This window comes from Nannospalax galili, unplaced genomic scaffold (assembly GCF_000622305.1).
Source record: "Nannospalax galili isolate Female #2095 unplaced genomic scaffold, S.galili_v1.0 scaffold161, whole genome shotgun sequence".
NCBI lineage: Eukaryota > Metazoa > Chordata > Mammalia > Rodentia > Spalacidae > Nannospalax > Nannospalax galili.
The window spans coordinates 4685193-4693299 of NW_008348586.1; positions in this window are offsets into that span (position 1 = coordinate 4685193).

Consider the following 8107-nt stretch of genomic DNA (forward strand, 5'->3'; position numbering starts at 1 on the left):
AATTACACACACACACACACACACACACACACACACACACACACACGGTGCAATAATGTGTAAACAAGAACTCTTATATGAGCCCATGTCCCATAGAGAACCACTTTTACTACTGGATATATATCTTGTAAGAGGCATTTGAAACCTCAGGATTGTTAGGTGAGAGCTCTATCCCTAGCAGGCTGGCAATCAAGAATTAGTTTAAACAGCAGCATTTAAAAGATCTCGTAGTCACAGATGAATCTAACGTTAGAACTGACAGTCAGAGGATGCTGTGTAGCATTCCCTCCCTGGAGGTACTGAAATGGAGCCCAGTCTAGATAGAGTCCAGATACCTGGAAGCAGCTCCTGGCGCAGAAGGGTATGTGTAGCTGAGCCTGCAGTAATGGTGGTGGGGGATGATGGTGAAATTTATTTGAAATTCTTTCTGGCTCTCAGATTCTCTGATTTCAGCCAACAAATGTGGCTACAAGTGTTAAAAGGGATTTAATCTAAAGTATACATTCATTTCCTGCTGCAGAGCCTGCTGCATGTGGCTGCCATACTGCTCCTTGAAACTTTGCTCTTGGTTGGGGGATGATCTCTCCCATTTCTCACCTTTGGGTCTCCCAGGGTGCACTCATATCCTTTGTCGGAGTCACTGCACACACACTCTCACATACACACGGGGCCTCCTTCTATAGACCAGGCTAGCCTTTAACTCTAGATTCTCCTACCTCAGTTTCCTGAGTGCAGTGATGCCCAGCAGGACTGGCTTTCTTGATGGGGGAGCCTGGGCTGCTCGGTGTCAAGAGCTAAAGGCTACGCTCCTGTGTATCCTTTTGATTGGCTTGTTTTGGTTTCTTTTATTTGAAGTCTTTACAACTAGCCAGATAAGTAGCTCTAAGGTCTTTTCCTTAACTAACCTCCTGCTCCGTCTTCCCAGCATTGTACCAAGGACCCTACCATTCCTGTACAAGACGTGTATCATGGAAAAGAACTGTGGGATGCTCTGCTGTGTCATGCCTCCTACATATCCACTATGACCACAAATCTCTTAGACAGCAATAGCAACCATCGTCCTTGTGCCGTAGGAGTATGCAGGAAAGGCTTGTTCTAGGACCTAGGCACTGAGAGGTCAGAGGGCTTGATGACTGTGCTGAACCTGAAGAAATCCTGAGCAAGAGCAGCCTCCCTCCCAACCTTCCAAGGTGGGGTAAAGAGTAAAGAAGATGGATTGATTGTGGGAACAGCCTTTGATAAATCTGGGTTTAATATAGGTTTATGTTCCTGGGCATTTCTGCTCTAAGAGTTAAGTAAGTGGTAATTATCAGGTTGGATAATCAATTATCAGGTTGACAAATTCAATTATCAGGTTGAACAAGTAGAGTGTGGGGATCCCTCAGATGTCCTGGTGCAGTGTAGTGGTAGCAGAGGCTGCTTAAGCTGGAAGCCAGGGGAAGAGGCTACTGGGGTCCACTGAAGAAGCTCTGTGGAAGCCGTTACCTGAAACCAGCTTCCTGTTGTGGAGGAGAGAACAATATAGTTGTTTACGAGTATTTCCTGCATGTTAGGAACTTCACCTATACTACCTGTTCCTCAAAACCCTATGAGATGAGTAGTAATTGCTCCCATCTTGAAGACAAGTTGAGCCTTTGAGGTATGTGATTTGTCCTGATGTCATAGAGGTGGTAATGTGCAGAGCTGGAGTTTGTACAAGTGCTGACTCTAGAGCCTGTATGCTTAGGCTCTGTGCCTCTCTGCCTTCCAACACAAGTTCTGTCTTTTTCTTGCCCTCCTGCCCTTCCTCTTCTGCTTCCCCCTGGAAGCTTGGAGCTCTCAAGGGAGAATCATGTCCCCTTGACTGTTTTCCTAGCACCTGCCTGGTATACAGGGCCTATAGACAGTAGTGACTGCCATCTGTGTGTTTGCAGAATGAGCACACATGCAGGATGGATTGATGACTGGATGGGTGGGTATGCCTGGACCAGTCCAGCAGCATCTCTTGAGGCTGTCCATTCCTTTCCCCTTTGTTGTCTAAAAGAGAACCCTGTGTCTCTGGAGCAGCAGGGGGACTCTTCCGTGGCTATTTCTGCTTCAGAGAGCCAGTGAGACCAGAAGCATCAAAAAACAAGACCCCTCACTGTTCTCAGAAATTTGTGGCAGACTCATCCAGAGAGGTTCACCAAACATTTCCTAGGCATCTAACACGTCAGCTCTCGGGGAAGTATGGGAGAAATAGATTGTGTGGGCACCACTGTCTATGGTGAAGGGGCCTCCAGGGAAGACAGACTCCCATGTGGGAGGCACTGGACCCACTAAGGGAACCAGGAAGTAGGAATTCAGCTATGTGGAGCTTGTGTGGGCAAGAGGACCAATGGAGCTGGTTTTGACTTCATTCTTCCCGCCCTGAGTGCTCTGCACACACTCTTTCACTTAAATCTTCTCAGTCACATTATTCTCACTTCACATTTGAGGAAATGGAGGCAAAACCCAGGCTTACTGCAATATTGAGACGTGCTGTGCGAGAATGTGGCACAGCTGGAATTGGAACCGTCCCAGCTGTGAGCCCCTGCACTGTCATGGACTCACTGGGAGATGACAGAGCACCCAGTGGACAGGCTGTCTTGTGTGGGCCTCCACACTGGGAGCTGGGTGGAGTCTCTCTGGGTCATTAAATACTCAGCTGAAAAACCTCAGTGCTTGACACTTGGTCCTGATTTGCATGCCTGCAGCTTGTGGGGCTTCCTGTCTGGCCAGATCATAAAATATCACTAAGAACTTGTGGACTGGGCTCCTTAGGACATGTACCAGGCAAAGCTACTGATCTCAGGGGAGCTTGGCTCTGCTTAGGGTATCTGCTGTGGTCTGACTTGGCCCCGATTCCTGGAATGTGGGCATCTATGGGGCTTGTATTGTCTGCTTCATCTTCTCCCACTGGGAGGTCTTGGGGCTGACCTGCATCCTCCAGCGCCCCCAAGGGCCAGTCAGCATTAGCCATGCCTTTTGGAAGAGACAAAGCACCAGTCTCAGTCTTTGGGAGTGCAACGACTGTTCAAGAATGGAGTTGTTCTCCGTCCCTTCTCCAGGAGTAGGTAAGCAGTGAGGCTGGGGCAGACATTCCTAGCTGGATGTGAATCCAGCCAAGAGGGGCTGGAGAGAAAAACAGGAAGTGGGTCTTTGCTTTCTGCTTCTGTTTTAAGTAGTTATCCTAAGAGAAAGCGAAAGTATCACTCACTGACCATGGGCTGTAAAGAAACATCGGCCCAAAGTTCTCCCACCCCCACCCCCAGCTTGCAAATCTCACTGAACTTTCAAGACAGACTTTTTTCATGGAGGAAAGAACTGTCTTTGAACACCTCTGAGGTTTATGTGGTTCCATTTTGCTGGGAGATAATTTGTCGACGGTTTTTCTAGTTTCTTTGTGGAATGGCAGAGAACATAAGGGTGGGGTGGGGTGACAAATGCTGTTTTCACCCCTCAAGCAGAGCCTCACACTGTGCAGGAGCAAATAAACCAGCTTTGCCCAGATGGATGAGGCACAGATACTTGGAAGGGAAGACATAGGGAAGTGCTCTGCATTTTCTTGGGTGTAAGGAAGATAAACAGCCAAGAACTCAAGGGAAGAGCTGGTCTGGCTGTTCTCACACTTCCTTTAGAAGACCTCAAGCTACACAATTCTATTCCTGATGACTTACACTCTTCAGGGAACTCTGACTCTGTCTGTAGGCACTGGCCTTCCCTACAGGCCTGGATCTTTGGGTTAGAGCCATCGTCTTATATTTCTGGTCCCCTCCCAAGGCCCCTTCCATGGCACCTGACTCAGTGGTGCCCATCTATTGCTCAGTGCTTGCTCCTGAATCATGATGATTGGCCAAATCCCTTGCAAAGGCTTCTTTCTATAAGATGTTTGGTGTTGAATATATACAAAGCAAGATGTTCAGTATAGAATATAGTGATGACTAGGCAATCACTTCAAAATAGGCCAAATACTCAGACATGTTCACTCTGGGGTTGTTTTTAAGAAAAAAACATGGAAATAACTAAAGAAATGGATAAATTGGGGGCATAAGGGAACATTTAGGGAGTCAGTGAGCAGCTATTTTAAATAAGGCAGAGTCAAGTGTTCAAAAGCATGGCCAAGAAAGGTCAGATGGTGTGCTATCATGTGTGCAGAACACAAGAAAGGCATGCACAGATTAATAGAGTCAAAAAATGTTGCAAGGAGACATAAGAAACACTAGGGATTTCTGAGGAATAGACTCAGAAGTTAGGAGTAAGAACTTTTATTTGTTCTATTGTTGTTGTTAATCATGACCTTATTGCTTTTATTAAAAAAAAAAAAAAAACTAGCCGAAAGAACAGCTATGTTTAGAAGGCGATGGGAAAGTTAAGTCTAAATGATGCCCCTCCCAGCGGGCAGGACAAGGCAGGGGTGCAGGGTGAGGGGGATGAGGCCAGCTGCAGGCAGGCATTTCCCTTTGCGGGTGGTTCTTGGCTCTGCGTGGAGCTCACTGCTGACCAAACCAAGCAAGCTTCCAACTCTCTCCCAGGAGATGGAGATTAGTCCAAACATGGGGCTTCTGAATGAGACAAACATGAGACAGCCTTGGAAAGACCAGACATTCACTGACCACTTGCTGCCACTGTTGCTACTAGCCCTGTTCTGAAGGATGGCCATGTGCCCCTCAGCCCTGCACTGAGCTCATAATTCATTACTCTGTAAGTATGGATGAATCAAGTGACTATCTCAGACGCTGTCAATGGTTCACCACTGCATATCGCATGAATTCCAAATTGACTTTACTGTTCGAGGTGTTCCTGGCAGGTTCAGCCTCACAGTGTCTTCTCCATTACTTGTGTGTTTCAGTGTGTATGAACCTATGTACCTGCATTGTTTGGTTGGAATGCTGACTGCTGCTTACCCCCACGTGACCCTAGTCAATCCCTCGATCCTTCAGCACCTCCAGTTTTCTCATCTGGAAAATGGGGAGTATAGTAACAGTATCCCCTTCAGTACTAATGTGCAGTATTGGGGTTAACTTGTGTGAACAAAAGGAGCCTGGATCATACCTGCCTCAGTGCCGCTGCCCAGCCTCATTCAGCTTCCCCTGGCCCTCCCTGATCAGCACCCCAGGCATCAGTGGTTCTTAGATTTTAGCCAGGGAGTCCGATGGAATGCAGATTCCCAGACCCAGCCCAAGAGAGGCAAATGAAAGCTGCAGCGGAGCTGACCCCAGTGTTATGGGGTCACACAGGGAGAAACAGGACCTGCCTGGTCTTTTTGGATTTTACCAGCCCTGGGTTCATCTTTATAGATATATTATCATACCTGGTTATATGGTATTGGGGATTGAACCCAGGCCTTTGTGCATGTTAGCCAAGTACTCTACCAGCTAAACTATATCCCCAGCCTGTTTTGGTCTTTTTGTGGTACTTTTCATGTGAGAACTTGGAAGGGCACCTTGCTCTTCCCTCTTGGGGCACAGATTTGGTCCTATTCACTTTTCTATCTTGCAAAGTATCCCCTACACATCAGGTTCCCAATAAGTGCTTGTAGACTTGTACTGACCTGCTAGAATCAGGACATCCCTTGCCACTGTGCTGCTCAGCTCACTGGTGGGAGAATGACTGTGCTTAGGGAAAACTGAGGCACAGCTAGTCCCACGTGGACCGTAGGCCCTCAGCAAGCTAGTTAGCCTCTCAGGTCCATCTTCCAATAAAGCAATCCACTTTGGTTTTCTTGAAAGGAAGAAGGAAGACTCACAATTGTACCACTTGGGGGAAGCTTACAGCCTTACAGTCACTCCAGATTGGATTTTGGGTACCACACAGGTTTAAGGCAAATGACCAAGCTCTCTGAGTGATTTGGACGATGGCTTTGCTAGTAAATCAACATGTTAGCTAGTACCAGGTTCTCAGCCCTGATGGTGCTTTGGCATAGCAAGAGGGAGCTTTGGTTTGGATATTGAGTCCCTTCCCAAGATTTTTGTATTGGCAGATGGTCCTTGGGTGGTGTAGGGCAGTGGTGGAACTTATAAGAGGTGGTCTTGTGGGAGGACCTCAAAGTGGTCTGCTCTTAAAAGAGTTCTTATGGGGGGGGGTCCTGGTTAGTTCCCATAAGGCTCTGTCTGGCTCCACCCAGCTCTCTGCCCCTGATTCACAACAGTGAACACTTTCTTCTGCATGTCTTACTATCATGATGTGAGACTGTCTGCCACACTCACCAGAGGTCAAATGAGACCATCTGATCTTAAATCTGGAGTGTTTTGAACTGTGAGCTAAATAAACCTTTTTTCTTCCTCACTTATCTGCTTTGGGTATTTCATAATAGTACTATAGAGCTACCTAGTACAGAGGGCTGGGGCTGTGTGTGTGTGTGTGTGTGTGTGTGTGTGTGTGTGTGTGTGTGTGTGTAGGCAGAGGACAACCTTGGACACCATTCCTTATGAACTAGCTACCTTGTTTTTTGAAACAGGGTCTCTTACCGGCCCAGAGACTTCCCAATAAGGCTATGCTGGCTGGCCAGGGGGCTCTAAGGGTTCACCAATCTCTGCAAGTGATGAGATTTACAAGTGGGCAACACTGCACCTGGCTTTTCACATGGGCTCTGGGGCTCAAATTCAGGTCCTCATGTTTGTACCATAAACACTTTACTGAGCTACCTCCAAAGGCCCTGGGCTGGGACTTTTGAGGATATAGTGCCCTCCCCTAACCTAACCAATCCCCTGGCCTTACCTAGCTTATTTTTACCTTTGTTAACACCTGCGGCAAATACAGTTCTGGGACTTAATGTAGATCAAACAAGTGGGTGGGTGCTGTGTGTCCAGCATCTTTGAGAAGGAAAAGCAAATCCTCAGCAAAATAGGGCAGTGTGGCCCTCTTGGAAAACGACCCACGTGCCTCAGAGGACTAGAGCTCCAGTTTCAAGATGGAGTCTTAGAACAACAAAAGCTTCTGGTTCCTTCCAGCGCCCGCATGTCTTTGTACAGCTCTGTGAAATAAGGTCTTGTGTTGGGATCTGCCCTGTGGCAGGCTTTCAAGGTCCTTTCAGAAACTCCGAAGGCAGTGCGCATGCTACCCGAGAGGCAGAAATGTTCCATTTTGTCATTTTTAAAAGTTTCCTGAAAGCGTAGGAATAAAAGGGGAGTGAAAGTTTGCTTGCCAACAGGAAGTCCGCCCTTATCCCCAACTCTGCCTTGGGAGCCTAAACGATTTCCTGAAGTTAAAACCAACACTGTAACCGATTCTACTTCTTACAAGAATTTAATTCTTCCTTTAATATAAATAAGGCAGCATGAAACCCCCCAAACCCTGCTGCTTTGGAAGCAGTACTGGTTCATAACAGGTCCCACCAAACGCCGTCTAAACAAGACGCCAGAGCGAACTTTCTCCCGGAAGTGAAGGGGAAGCCAAGATCCAGGCTTGGTCTTTGCTTATGGAGGCTGATTCCTGATTGCTAGGCTCTCTTCAAAGCATAGCGGGATAAGGGTGAACGGGGAAAAGGCACGGATGACAATAAATAAGGACATCTGCCCAACAGATTAGGAGGCTCAGGGCTTCTGTCACAGCCACACCTGTGCAGGAGCATTTACTGAGTCCTGAGTTGTCACTGTGAGACAGGGAAGGGGCAGACCACGCATGCCCAGTCCAACTTGTGCGCGCACCACCGCTTCCAGTAGTCTCTGGCTGTCCTGCACGCAGCAGATTCTCTCTACCATATCACTAACCGTGATGGCTAAATGGTCCATCTTTAGGAGTTTCCTGAGGCCATGTGAAAGCATGCATGAGGCTGGGGGTAGCCTGGGCAGCACCCCTGTCAATGTGGCTTTTCTGGAGGGAGGACAGGTCCCTTGCCCCTCCTCACTTCCTCCTTGGTCTGCTGCAAAGGTTACTGAAGAGATGCTCAGACAAAATCTCAAACGACCAGTGAAGCGTAAGTGGATAAGAGGTTCACAAGTCCTCTGAACCAGGTGTGGAGAGGCTAGGAGCTCTAGCCTCAGGTTCTGGTGTTTTGTCTGAGGCCAATGGCACTGCTGAGTACCCCGGACTGTGCGGCAGCACTCACTCGGAGTTCCAGTCAGCCCAGCCCCTGCCATCCCTAGTTCTGGGTTATCCATGTGGTCAT